We start from the raw sequence: 15,926 nt of genomic DNA, 5'->3' as shown, positions 1-15,926 counted from the left end.
ATCGATATTAACTTTGGCAAAAGAATCTGTATATTTTCAGAAATTGCAGAAAGAAAACGAAGAGCCTCTAGCAGTCATTTTGACACCTTTGGTGGATTCCAGCGTTAACACCTTGGTAGCCAGAAATAAATTGAGTATCTTAACTCACTGTTTAAAAACTTCTTTTTATTCGATGAGTATTATTATCCTCTTTGTTTTAATAGTAATTTGAATACCAATTTTAAGAGTAATTTCGAGTGTGACACAGAATGGCTGCCATCAGCGCGTCAATTCTCTCGCATAATTCTCTGATAATGATTCATCAAAGATGAAGAAGGAAAGAGAGGATGCTTCTGATCCTGTGAGAATGGTTGTTCGTTTGTTTTGTTACAAATTGCAATTCCGGGGTGTTACGTGTACCGAGGCTAATTTTCCCGCGGTGGAAAGGCCGCCGAAGGCGTCGGGTTCCGCGAAAATCCAACGATTCCCCGCGCATTTCCATTTATGCTTCGAGATGATACTTTGCAATTCCTCGAGTTTCGTGGTGGCATACGGTTGCACGTCGACGTTTCGCGTGCTTCGAAATTACCAGGTTTCTCAAACTCGACCTTATGCATGATAAACGAAGTATCGCGGGTTCGAGGTAACCGGCAGACATTGAACTTGCCCTGATTTCTCGTCTTTTCTTTCTCCCTTTTCGTTCGGCTATCACATGACAGCTCTGGAAATATCCTGAAAACGTCCTGGAGATATCCCGCGGATATCCTGGAAGTACCCTCGGAACAAAGAAAACCGACTCCACGCAGCGCGATGGTCGAATCCAGAGGACAGCGTCGACCAATGGGAACGAGTATCATTAAAGCAGCTTCCCCTCGAGCGTGTAATTGCCGTCATTCTTCAAATTCAACAATCGCACTTTTCCATTTTAATTAAAATAATTAGCACGATAGGATCGGTTATTAGCCGGGACGTGGTTATTTTTAACAAACGAAGAAAAGAAGGAACGGGGTAAGGGTGGACGAGGAGATATCGTTTTGATGTCGGTCGCTAGAGCCGCGTAAGTCAAAGGCAAGCGGCATGTCAAACGAAACATTGAACCATGCCACCAACCGGACCCCCTCAAATTAGCGGCAATGCTCGCTAGCGGCAGGTCTCGTTGCGGACATGCGATCATTGGGACAAGTAATACGCGGTTTGGGGTACGTTGAACCTCGAAACGGCGGTATGGAACAATTTTAGATTCATGGAATCACGGTGCGACGACTATCCGCTATGACGAACGTGTCGGGACTCGGATCTGTTCGTAGAAGAATATTCAGAAGCAGGCCGATGGCGGCCGTGTACACGCGTACAGCGTAACATGCGAATAACCAAGAACTTCGGTTTCGAACATGGCAATGATAAAATAAATTTCTAGGAAAGTTACTCGTTAGGTGGCCGGCCGATTCGAGCAGCTATTCGAGGCACGCCTGTACGTATACTTCCACGTCAGTCAAAAGCCAGGTAATCCCGTGAAGGCTCCGCTTGGAAACGTTTCATAGAACACCATCATAGGAGAGAGGCTCTCCTCGACATCAAAGAACCGATCGCGGAGAAGATCCGCGTCTTCCAGATACCACGTGGCGGTACGCGCTAGACGTTTATCTAATTGCTCGAGGAGCAACTACCCGGCCGCAGAAATATCATCGGGGCCCCAGGACGGTGTGCGTCGAACCGATGATTATCCCCGGCTTCCAGAGGGCCGTGGAGAGCGCGCGTTACATTGTTATTATAATGAAACAAGGATAAATACAAGCCGCTTGTACACGTGATCGGTGCAATTACCTTCTTATGATGATTTTCGTGGCGATGGAGTCGGCGGCGGGGCGCGGAGGGGCGGCAGCCAGCAGCCGCCACAGTTCGCTCGGCCCTCGAAGAAATTATCAGAAATTATGAGCGAAGAAATTGGTAGTCTAGCCCGCGGTTGATTGACAGCCGGTCTGCCTGCCAGCTCTCCCTGCTGCGGCCCCCTTTCACCCGCCACCCAACCCCCCTTTCGAGAGCTACCAACCTTTCACGGGACTACCCACACGTCTCTCCCGATTGTCCCGAGGGACCAAGGGTGCAATGAAATTGCCAATTTTTAACGATAATTTACATTTTTCAACTATTTCTTGTCCCCCTTTAACCCCATACATTACTATTTAATTCTTGGAGATGATGCATAGAGGAAGCAGTTAATTTTAGTTGGTTAATATACACGATGTATTGCAAGAAAATTCATTCCTTTACAAGAATCTCATTTTTATTTTTAAATTCCAATTTTTGGAAATTTCGTTATAACAAATTGTACGAGAAACTTTTCCCTTTTCTATGTAATATTAGTATTTTAAGCAGATGAAATCAGCATTGTGACTTTGTAATTATAGATGTAAAATACGACAAAATTGTCAAAGAGAAACATTCACATAAACAATTATATTTAAACACTGGAAAAATACCAAATCTTCCAGAGCCTGTTTGAAAATTTGGACCCCATAGGAAGCCCATAAAAATCTCATATTATACAAATTTTCTGACCAGATGAATTTCCTCGTAACATAGTGCACCAATATTTTTTTTCATCCGCTATAAGTATACGTACATATATATCGTGCATAATAAAAGTACTAGAGCTTCCAAAATTTAGAATACGTTGTGTGCACATCGAAATAAACGCGTCGTAAATTTTCTTTACTCGATTCGTCGTAAAATATAATTTCGAGGTGTCGGATACTGGCGCGAAGGGCAAAACCGGGAATCGAAGATAAATGTGGAAGTGGACGAAGCTGTCCCTTGTGTAACATCTGTCGACGCGTTGCGGCTCTATCTCGAAATACGTAGAAGCAACAGTTCCTTCGTGAAAAACGTGTAGAACGGCGGGTTGGGTAATTTCGCAGTCAACCGAGCCGACATCTGCGACGAGCAGACGTGGGTATTAAGCGCGAAAAAAATTTTAACGCGACTAATCGATTCGCTGAAAACGAGTCGGCGACGTATCGCATCCTCCTTCCTCTCTTCCGCGTCCACCGTTCGTCTTCTTTATTTTATATTCCGCCTTTTCACCCGCTTTCCTCCCTTTCTGTTCGCCGCGCGGCCGGCCGCCATGTTGCAACGAGTACGGAAGAGAACGAGAAACCAGAAGAAACTGCACGCGATGCGCATAATTCCGATAATCGAGACTTTATTTCATACGCGCCGCGCCTTTAATTGTTGTTTATTATTCCAACACGAGATCCCGCCACGATACAGGGATTTCAATGCTTCTGGCGTTCCACCGACCCGTGTTCCCTCGTATCATCATCGTGAAACGAAGATGGCTCGTTGCCTCTCGAAATCTGATCCTCCACTTCCGCCTCTGCCTCCGTCCAACTTGAAACTCGTTTGAATTTCGCGGGCTCGCGAGAGCCTCCGCGATGCACGCGCACGCGGCCATTTTGTTCCCGGGTTTCACGCAATTTCGCGCAACGGGATTTAAATTTCGCCTTCGCGATCTTACCACTCGAGGAATCTCTCGTTATTCCTCGCGAGAACGCCATGATTAACCCGTTTTTACGTTGTTCGAGGAGGTTAAAAAGCGTGTAACGATGGCGCAGTCGCGGGATGTTAACTGCGAAAGATCTTTTCCGCTGGGAAATAAATAGAAATCGCGTGAATTAAGAAACGAGCAGCGGAAAAAATCGGCAGAGCCTGCCATCGCGTCCAGGCACGAACAAGATGGCCGCGGCTGCATCGCGCTCCACTGCTTGCAATAATTAAAGCGTACGTTCTTGACGCAAGACTTCTCGCGAGTCTAGTTTCTTTTCCTTTTCTCGCATACCGGTCCGCGAACGAACCTTCCTGCCCGGAAATTTCTCCACCTGCTGCCTATCTCAAAACCGCGTTTCCCGAATTACCAAGATGGCGGAGAGCCGGTAAACACGAAAGGAAAATTATCTTTTATTTATTCGCGTTCGTGCACTCGCATCTCTTCGCGATTTCGAAGCGTGGCGATCGTTAAATTTATTCCGCGTTGTTTCATAAATACAATTTCTGTATCTTCTTTATATGTCTCTAATTTCGTAAGTGGAATTTTAATTTTTAAAAATTTCCTTGGAAATGGAAAGATGAACGAATTTTAGGGTACTGTCAGTGGAACTAGCAGTGCAGTCAAAATGACTGGGCTCGGAATTTTCCAACTTGCAATTGCTGAAAATATATGACTGCATTTCAAACAATTAATTTTGACGCATATTAAGATAGAACTGTAATTAATATTTAATTTAATTTACTTATCTTCGTTGTACCACTAAAATTACTATTATCTATGCCTACTATTGGGCTATTTAGATGCCCACTGAAGATCCGTAGTTCTAGAATTAAGTGTGCAACTGAGTTTCTAAAAGAAGAAGTCTCTAAAGACACAAATACAATTATTCATCCTTCTGTCTTACATAGCAGAGACGCTACCGACTGTCACCCACACCCACGCACGATCCACATTCACGCTGATTGACTCCTCAGAGCTAACTGTACATACAATTTAGCGAATAAAGAGAAGAAATCCTTCTACCTTGCAATAAAAATCTTAGAGAATACTCGACAGTGGATGAAATGAATAATGGAGCGAGGGACAGGGTCAACTGGGAAGCCTGGATCGATGTCCGGGTTCAATTAGATTTCGGCGATGGACCAGGCAAGAGGAAACCGTCTGACCTGGACCATTAACGATGACTCGAGCTTCCACGGAATGGTACGCGGTTCCACGGATTCGTAGCGACGCTTTAACAGGCCAATTTCGCGATATAAAAGCAGCTAAAGGACGGCGGGCTCGCTGATGCCGCCGGTTTCTTTCCTTCCAGGGAATCTCGAGTTTTGTGCTGGGCCAATAAAGACCGGCGACCACTATTCGGTTTTGTGTGTACTGCGCAGCCTGCGGCGTTTATTAGGGGCCCCGGATTTTCGTCTGACCCGTCGTTTCAACCCTGACAAGGAAATCACTTTCAACGTCCAGGCTAATTTGGCCCCGATCGGGCCGATACAAATTTCCCCCCCTCCCGTACACGAGACGCTATAATTGCGCCAACGCTGACCGCATGGGTCGTGAGATTCCCCTGCCGATCTTGCGTCGAGCTTTTGTTCATTCCACCACCCGACTCTCTCCTACCTCCCTTTGATAATCTCCTATTGAAGAGCCGAGTTCTCGGCTCGCCCAGCTCGCGAGATCGGGGACCGTCCGCCATTCCATGCCACAAGATTGTCACTCGACATCCGTCGATTTTATCCGCACCAGAAGCTATCGATCGGAATGGAAAAAAAATAAGAGAAGCACGGGCTTAATAACCGATCGCTGGATATTACCAGGGGCCCAAGGGCCGCATAATTGCAGCAGGCCAGGACGCGAAGAAGATGATCGCTCCCATGCATCCCCCGACTTGCGCCGCGTTCCGACTGGTAGATCACGCCACGCGAATGTGCAGATACGCGGCACGTCAATGCATCCCGGGAAGAAACCGTAATGGCCGCCGCGAGCCAGCGATTGCGAGGCCGGATGGCCGCAAGGCGGCGGAGAACCGGAGGAATTTCAGAGCGGAGGTGCGATAATGAGTAAATTGAGCTGGAATACTCCGAGTTACGGCCGGGATGAAAGGACCTGCGAGTTAAGCGGTCTCAAGGCCACCCCGCGCGACGATTCCATGCCGATTCTCGTTTCCACCGCGGACCGAGGATCGACGCTCCGCTCATTTTCGCGATTATCTAGCTTCCTGCCTCTGCAGATCGTTCGCCGGGGTTTGCAGGTAGCAAATTCATCGTAATAACGTTCGCCGGTGTTGCTGGGAATATTTTCTTCCAGCCTCGAGTCCGGTTTCAGGTGAGTTTCGTTGCGGGTGGCTGAAGCATGAGCGAAGAGGAACGAGGGGAACGTTGATCGGCATCGTGGACGCTTTTGTTCATTTGATAGCTGGGAAATCCCTGTTTTCCGGGGAATTCAAGTTTCGTTTGAACCTACAGTTGAGTTTTAGGTGAGTCAAGGTGAGAATGGTTGATAAATCAATTGAGGAAAAAAGGAAAGATATCAACGATGTCGATCGATGTTTTTCGTTATCACTTTGACTGCCACGCAATTTTTATACAGGGGGCCACGATAAAATTTCCATTATTCTCAGAATATAATAATGAGTTATCAACCAATATGACAGAAAAGAAAATGGTATAAATTATTAATGTCTTCTATTCAAAGTTCTCTATCTATTTACGGTCTTGAAATATTCGAAGAAAATGCTGAAAATTATTAATGTCTTCTATTCAAAGTTCCCTATTTATTCACGGTTTTCAAATATTCGAAGATTGGTTAGACTGAAACAAATATAAACTTAAAAAATTAGTATCGCCGGACACTGGTGACCACCATGGCCCTACTGAGGAGCCATGTCACAAGCGCTGGTTACTGATGCCCACTGTGGCAGTCAACGTGTTAAATTCTTAAAATTCTGTTCTTCTCAGCTTCGAGCCAAGTTTGAGGCGAGTTAAAATGCAAATGGCTGGCAAATAAGCAAAGAAAGACAAATTTTATCCTCTATTTGTACTCATATTCCCATTACTTTGCAGTCCCATGTCAAGTTAGGTTCGATATTACGTTCCACTCGATTCTTTTTCGCTTCAATAAATAAGGTATACCCTTTGTGTCGTAATTCATTTTGACACAGGTATAAATAATCGTAGATCTGTCGAAGAATCTGTAAAAAGTCGTGAAAAGGGAGTCAATCTTCGAATAAAACTTCAGAGTAGGTGCTTCACTGTGAACCAGTCAAAATGACAGATTTTGATCTCTATTTGCGAAGTATACGTCAAATCCAGCAACCGATGAAGATCTCCGATCTAACCCTATCCTGATAAACTCATGACGTTAGAATTGGAGAGAAATTCCGACTCCATCTTCAGCTATCGATCAAAGCGAACGGTGCAACGTGGAAAAATGCTACGAGTGAATTGCAGCTCTTCGACGTTAACCTCCTTACCAGGGTTAAAGATGAAACGTTGTAATAAATGGTTGCAACCTGCTATTAAACGCCATCGCGTTTTGATACCGACGAAATAAAATTCCAGCCCGAGGAATTCCTTGCCTTGCGACACCGTGTCAGGACTAATCGTTGGAGCTGCGAAAATGGCATGGAATTTCGCGTATGCTTATGACATTATTACGAGGACACGCGGTGATTGCTGCGACTCGACGTAACGAGAAAGTTCCCGGTTCATTGTCTCGACGACGAAACGTACGAAAAGGAGAAAGAAACGAAAAAGTTACACAAGATCCTACCGTGAAGCGACCAGCAGCGTACCTACGTGCACGCGTTAATAATCATGATTAATCCACTAATTATCAGCGAGTTCTTTTAATAGCCTGGAGAACGCTGCAACGTTTAATGAATAGTGTCACGGATGTCACGCTGCCCTAGTTCTCAAACAATTCAGTAACTCGCAATTGTTATACATAGCCCATGGCTAACCGAGGCTGTACAACCGCGGGTCTAAATTAATCCTCGTGTGACGAACCATAGGAACGAAATGCCACTTGCTCCTTTCCTTTATTTTTCTGAAGGAAAGTAAGTCAAGGCATTTTAAACTTAAAAGCTTCGACTTGCAATCTCGAAACTTACACGAGATCTTTTACCCCCCTCGAGCGCGCCCACCCTTTGCTTCTTCTGAACAGAGCATGTTCTTCGTATCGGTGAAAAATTCATCGACTAACGAGGAATTCCCTAGAATATTAAACCTGAAGCAATTTCGAGTATATGATATCTAGAATCACAGAGAAGTTTCTGCAAAAATTTTGTTGCAACTTGCACATTTCGCTCGAGAAAATACCCGTTCCTTTAGAATTTTTACGAAATGAAATCTTATCGCGAAAAATACCTCGAAAAAGTTCTTGCGGAACAAGTATTCTAGGATCTACATGATTAAACTTTCACGGAAGCTAGTTATTTTAGAACGTATATTTATTAGAGAAGGTTTTACGAGGCAAATAAAACTAGTTTCGTTCGAGGTTCGAGTACTATGTACATTTAGTGCTTTTATAATAATTAACCCTTTGCACTCGACGAAGTTTTCGTTACAGAAAAATAGCAATTCGAAGACTTTCTGTCATAGAGTCGACGATATTTTGAAAATAGTAAATGAGAAATCATATGCAAATTAATATCATATTAAATTAATTCCACACATGGTCAGGTAATTTTAAATTTGATATATTAATTAACGTCGATCTTTGGAATCTGATTAAATAGTGACTGAGAGTTACCTCTCGAGTGCAAAAGGTTAACCCTTTGATTATCATGCCAATGTCACATGTTTTGCTCAGGACGCCACAAAAGTGTACCATTAGATGGAAGATTTGTTCTAATATTTTTCTGATCGATGTTCTAATAAAATTTTTTAATTGTTCAATGCAGCACTTTTTATTTCAGAGTATCTTCTAATTAGCGATTATGTTCAAAATGCACTAACTGTCAATTTTTACAATTGTAAGTAGTTCAACGCTTCGGTCACCAATAACCACCGTGGCATCACAGGAAAAACCATGGTCAGTCATAAATATGACCAACGTGGCAGTGAAAGTGTTAAGGATGAAATACTGGTTCCAACTATGACGAAAAATTTCATTTTGACATATAAATCCTCTCTATTCTCCAAAACTTCTTTTTACTCAAAGATGAGGGGATTTTTGAAGAAAGTGCATACACATCGTTTAAAATTAAACTTGTTAAAATATTCCGGAATATTTTCGACCCCTGTCTAAAATTCCTACGAATTTTCGCCTCTGTAAAGTGATTTTCTCTTCGTTTTTGGCAGGGCCCCCGTCTCGTGGTCGAAATACGCCATAGTGGCGCTGCGGTGGCGTCGGCGGGCCCTCCGCTTCCGAATTTTTTCCAACGCACGACTGCCGGCCGATTTCTAATGAATAAAAGATCGCGTTGGATCGACAGGGTTCGCCGTGGACGCTCGAAATCATCGGCGGCCATCGAAAATTGTTGTTCCTCGGGGATGCCGGTAGCCGCGAAGGCTATCACGCTAGCCAGAAGAAGTACGTTTATTCTCGTTCATCGAAGGGATCGGCCCTCCTAGACCCGTCTTGGACAGGCCAATTATTTGAAAATTACTCGAACCTATCCGCTTTCTTGGCCTCTCTTTCGAAACGAACGTTATTCCACACGCGAGCCTCATCATCGCCCACCATCCAGCAACCCCTTTGATAAACCGATCCCGATGTGGCCCTATTTTTCCCATGTTTACCTGTTTATTAAACCTATGATCGCTATGAAGCTAATGGTAGCACGTATATTTGCGCTGAAATTGAGGAAGATACTGAAAGCTGTGTGGTTACTAGAAGAGGTTCCTTAGGTAGCTTTAGTACTCAGTCTGACGTTGCTATTAAAAGTACTTTTAATTTTATCGGTATTTTTAACGCGAAATGGTACCGACCTTCTTGAGTATAAAGAGTTCTATGGAATTTTAATTTGAAAGTTTCTATCATCTTAATATCTTGCGATACTATGGCTCTTCTTTGAAGTCAATCTTCTTCAAAGCTACTATGACTCTCCTCTAAACTAAAATGGCTCAATCTCTTCTTCAAAATCAAGTAAATGACAAGTTTCTTTCGTCATGCGACTAAAATTGTAGGTACTTATCACGTCTTGATATTTATCATATTTGCAAGAATATTGTGCGATACTATGAATTCTTAAGGTACATCTGACGTTACTATTAGATTAGCTAAGAGGTAATATCGGTACTTTTAATATAAAATCGTAGCGATCTTCTTTGATACAAAAAGTTCCATGGAATTTTGATTTAAAAGTTTTAACTATTGGCCGTTTCTTAAGTGAAAATGCCTAACGACAAATATTTCACACGTTTCGACGTTTATAATATTTGTAAGAATCTTGAAATCGGTGTACAATCTTATCATAGTCGAAATAGATATAAAACTAGTAGTATTCCAGGATATAAAGCAACTATACCTCATAAATCGACGATATATATGAAAATTCGAGTGAAAATAAACGTGTCCTCACATTTAAGACTTCCTTTCGCATCAAGAAGCAACAGAGTACCATTCTCCGCGAAGATCCTTGCACTTTAAGACACCTCGTGTTGAATATTTAAACGAATTTCCCACTGTTTCAGATCTCTCGACAGACTCGATGCTTCTCAGCGCTGCAGTTCCAAAGGCACTTTCAATAAAACAATGCCGTGACCCTCGGTCAGTTTTCATCCTGGAGCCGGTCGCGTAACCGTTGAGTAATTGCGAGCCGGAAACAAGGAGCCCCGTAAATGGCGGAAGCGTGGACGTGATGGAAGCTTTTCAGCGAACGTTTGTGCCCTGCTTATTCGCCGATTAAAAGGTAAAAGAAACTGGTACACCGATTCGAAACTCGTTTGCCCGTGTTCCTCCAACGAAAGCCGCGAGATCGGTTTTCCTTGCAGCGACGCGCGTGATCCATCGGGTTTCACGCAACCACGTTCGCCAGCTCTCGTTCCTTTCTTTCTCTCCGTCGCTCTTATCGCGCTGCATAATCTTGGCGCGCGCGCAAAAAAAAGGCAGTAACTTTTAAAACGGAAACAGAGGAAAAAGCTTACAAAAAGAGGAGGGGGCGAGGGGGGGAAAAATGGGAGGGAAACATAGGTGTATTTCCAGGGATCAAGATTAGCCACTGTCTAAACCGCGGTTTCAGCGAAACGATTTCACGTGCCGCTGTTCCAACGTCAATGCAACGCGATAGCGGACGTGCTTAAATCGTGATAATGAGCGGTGCACGTATGTCACAAGTGTATAAAGTTAACAGCGCTTAATAATGCACGCGGCCGGCCACGGTGATCCCTCGCTATCGATAAACGTCAACCCAGTTAATTCTACTTTCGAGACAGAAACAGAGAGAGGAAGAGGGACTGTATCAATAACGTAACAACTGCGTATTCCCACGAATGCGCACGATCCGTTGTAAAATACGAAATGGGAGAGGAGAAGGGAGAAAAAAAAAGAAAATATGTGAGAGATAGGAGAAAAGAGAGAGAAATATTATCACACTCGAGCGTCACGTATCCCGTGTTCCCTGTCCCGCGCTGTCCTCTCGGCTATGGTTGTCCGTTGCACGGAAATTGCGCGCACGGAATCCGCGGATATAACGAGACACCTCCTGCTGAAATACGGCCTCGTAACGGGAAATCCGCCTAACGATCGAACCTCCTGATGGCGCACCGGTTCCGCTAGCCACGACGATCATCTTGTCCCTCCATCGCGGCTTTCCAACGCAATTTCTTGTCCCGACGTCTTTTATAATTTGCCAATGACTAACGATCGACGGGGATATTAACAACGAGGATATCGCGTCCGTAGATCCTATCGAAAAATTGAATCCGCTCGATATCTCCCGTATTTCTAAATCCGACGTCTCTGTCGGGTTTCGAGGTACCCGTCGCGACGTCTCGATTCTTATCGTCGGCCAAGTGGTTGCGTCAAGAGATAATTCAATTCGTTCGTTAACTCGACGAGAAATAGCCGGTGCAGAAGGAATTTAGTCACGATACGCGGGCAGAATCTCATTCACAGCTTCGGAACGCTTTTCCTGATACGCGCGTGGAATATTAAATCGCGAGTTCAACGATCACGGATTCCTTCACACGAGAATATGTCATCCTCGATTCGTCGAGACGGAACTCCCGACGCCATGAGCGTTAAGCGTAATGAAAATTTCGAGGTGGAAGATGCGCAAGGGTGCGTCCGCCATTATGGTCCAGGCCGTGCAGGGATCCTGCGCAGAGCGGTAGCCGAATAAAGCGAGTATCGACAGAGGGGGTCGATTACGAGGGCCGAAACTAAGGGAATCGGGAATGAAAGCCAATGTGCAAGTGCGAGCAGGTTGGAGCAACACCTCCGTGACGATGGAAATTGACGATGAAGCGGGCAGAATTTGCGGATGGGCTGCGACCGACGAATCGTGGGTTCCCGTCGGACTGGGACTGGTCTGCGGAGGAGAGGAAAAAAAAGCAGCCAGAAACAGGGGGAAAAAATCGAGAAAACGGAGGAATGCACGCGACCAAGATGGCGGCGCATTGTGTGCACTCGATAGACAGAGACGGAAGGCACGAAACAGGAATGGAAGCCGCGGTAGAATGGGGATAATTGCGTTGGAAATGCAGTAAGGCTCCTCCCCTTATTCAAACCTAAAGGCTGCAACTGCAAGTGCCAAGCTGCTCACTTTACGGCGCGCACACATGACACGTTCGACCACTCGCGACGCGAATACCCCGATACACCGATACACCGGTGCTCCGCCTTGCATCGACACGCGTGTTGCATCTGCGTGAGCCTCGATCGAGCCTCTGCTCAGGAATCTCACCGACCCTTTCGATCGATCGCCTTTTTCAACGAGATGGCGATTCCTCTTGCACCCCTAAGTGAGATCGTCGTTTTCGTCGCGTCTCGAATTTCGAAAACCCACTTTGGTTACTTAGGAACGACAGGTTACTTTCGAAACTGATTGTCCTTGCTACTCGCTTTGAGGGATTCGATCTAATACAAGGTAGCCATTACGAGATGGCTACCTTGCAGTGGGAACCGAAGCTTGGAAATGATTTGGGATTTCAGAGAAAAGAACGAACGAGTAAATGAACGTTAAATTTGTAAATTTGCATAGACTCCCTGAAATTGCACTTTGTTGCAGGGTACATGTCTCTGTGTGAGTATGGTACCACTCTTTTGTGGCTAAGTCGTATTGGATACTTCGTTCGTAAATAATTTTCTTTATTTCTGTTTTCGTATTTTCCTAATCGATTGTGTATCCATGTTAATATATTATCTAATTAAATTAATAATTGTACTTCGTGTGTGCTTTTTAGCCTGAAATTCTACTACAATTGGGCCTGTTAAACATCTTCGATTCTGTCTTTATTTTTACAGTATGTTTGATTTACTATGCAATGAGGTACCTTTTGTCATTATTGTCAGTGACTGCGTCCATTTTGAGGAGTACTGATTGCATCACTTAATGTCGTAATTCATCCTAAACAACGTTTGTTTAAATTCTTTCTTGTAATGTCATTTGCTTGAAAAATATTTTACTATATACAGTAATAATACAGCTGTGTGCCATTATCGTATTTAAAGTATAAAGTATTACGTTTAATTGTAAGTATGAAATCTGAAAATGTCGGACAGAAAGAAATGTCGAGTCCAATTCGATAAAGAACCTCAGGGGATTAAATGCGAAGTGGAGGTTTAAAGCTGGTGATATTCGTGATTAATAATAAATAAGAGCCGGGTTTATTAAAATTAATTTTCTGCAAGAAAGTTTGCAACGTATCGGCTGGTTGTTAGTATTTGCTGCTTTAATTAAACAGCAACACGCATTAGCATACTCGAATGTTTTCCTCTGCTTGATCAATGAATTTTTTTAGATATTATCGGTAATTTATTCTACCTAGCCAGATAGTTTTTCACTGACTCATAAATTTAATTAATAGCAACCGTAAGCAAGACTCTTATCGGTTGCGTGATCTTCCTCCCTGGTGGATACTCGAGTTGCTTTTTCAAATAGCCACGCGACATCTACGAGCTGACGTATTTATCAACCGAGTGATTTGCCAGTCATCGAAAACGTTGAATAATATTTTTACTAATAAACAGTCCTTTGATTAAGCGATTGATTCATCGTATATCACAGACGAGGTACGGAATGAACGTGTCGCGTGATACGAGGATATGTAAATATCGATACGTATAATTTTGAAACGTAGTTATAATTAGTCCGTATAAATATTCATGTATTAGATGGGAATATAGAAAGAGGGCTTTTTAAATATGTTGGTAACAAATTCGGTGGATAAATTGCATCTAATTCCTATCTTCACCGCTCTAAATCGTAGAGGGCATAACAAAACTATTGATTTTTTGAACGGTCGGTATTTCAGGATATAATGCAGCAAGTGTCATAAAGTGAAGTCTGTCCTGTATTATAAATGATTAATAGAATTTTCGTATCTTTTAAAATATCAGCTTTGAGAAAAAATTCACCTTCTGTGAGTTATTAAATGAAAATAGAAATTATGTCACACTCATCGTAACACAATCGTAACACAAATTATAGCACTGTCATCGGAAACGATAAAGTTAGTAACTATAAATAGAACTTCGTTTTTAAATTTCTAGAAAGAAAAGTTATCACGTTGTGTAGGTGATAATTGAAATATATAGCTTTTTGTACTATAACTCGCATTTTTGATTCTATACCGCAAGAGCATGAAACTCTTACCATTTCTGTGTCACTTCCAACATTACCGATGCAATACTCAATAAGATTATATTAATTTTATTATATTTTAACTGTTAATAATAATATCGGGTCTAAATATTTTTCTTTATAATAAGTATAAAGCTAACGTTCTACGTGTGTGTTCATATGATTTATTGAATATACTTGAGTAATGTCTCCAAAGCATATGACACAAAAAGACATTGAATATTAAATTTATTCTGTATCTTACCTGTGACAAATAATCCGTTTACGATCATCTTATGGTACTCCATGGCACGTGATCTGTAATACCGACATTTCAAAAGACGGTTGAAAAATTCGCATGCTAATTTTAATTTGCAGAATAATTAAAGTTACTCACCGAAGAGTATAACCCCATTTTGTTCGTCTAAGTTCCATCAACGTAGAAAAATCTTCTAAACCAATATTATCCCTATTTCAAAACACCGAATACTAGGCTTACTGCGAAAACATTTCTTGCAACGAAAGAATACCCGATACGGTTCATTATTGTTCTTAGATATATATTTCGTCCGTTGCAGGAATCAAATCATCAACCAGTGATATCACTACTTCACGAAACGTTTTGAAACGATATTAAATGTTTCACTTTGACGCGCGAAAATATTCCACGATGTATTACCGTTAGTTCGATTCGGCATCGACTAGAAGTTGGCTGTTCGTTAGACAAGTTATGCGTTTTTGTCGCGGGAAGATGCTTAATCTTTGAAATTGCCATATACTAAAATATCGATGTAGAATATCAAACGATGTTTCTTATATTTATTAATATCAATAAAGCAAATACAAATATGTTTTTCTTACGAAAATGACAATTTAAAGAATGCTTAATTTCCACTATAAAAACTTTATAAATTAATAAAATTAATTATAAAATTAGTAACAAATATATAGTAATATATAGTAACATATTATATTTTAGTTATAAAATTTTTTACATGAGTACGGTGACAACCTTTATTAAACATACTTTCATAAAATTCTACAAATGTACGATTAAAAATGTGTGGAAGCATTCTTATATGTATAATATGTATAAATTTATATGTTATGTAAATTCGTAAAATTTGTTAAAAGCGTGAGTTTTAGCTTATTTTAGAATAGGTTATGGGTATGGGTTATAGAGGAGTCCTTTAGTTAAAATCAATTTTAGTTACTGTTCACATTTTTTAATTTTAAAAAGTTGTTTTAAACACATATATGTTAAAAAATATTGTTACAAAGAAGTAAATAACATTTTTAGATGAAAAAATAATTGTACATATGTAAATTACTGTACTTATTGTTAATGCAAATTATAAGAAGCATATATTGACAATAAACTATGTAATAACAATTAGAAAAGGTTCGAGAATCTTTGGAAAATCGGTTGAGCTCGGGAATTTCCGTTTGACCTCGGTAAGGTTATCTTTGGTTCATATAGGCACTTGACGGTCACAGGTCACGTCAGTTGCTTCTCGACCGTTATAACGCGTACATCGAAACTTGAACCGCCTAAATTAACTTATTTTTCTATTTTTCACTTCTAATAATTTATTTAACTTATTTAATTATATTTAACATTTAATAATTCATTAAATTTATTTAATTATTATTCGCTTTCAACTATATATTTAA

The sequence above is a fragment of the Eufriesea mexicana genome, unplaced genomic scaffold, assembly GCF_001483705.2.
Source record: "Eufriesea mexicana isolate 0111107269 unplaced genomic scaffold, ASM148370v2 scaffold630, whole genome shotgun sequence".
Classification (NCBI taxonomy): domain Eukaryota; kingdom Metazoa; phylum Arthropoda; class Insecta; order Hymenoptera; family Apidae; genus Eufriesea; species Eufriesea mexicana.
Note: the sequence above shows the minus strand (reverse complement) of the source record.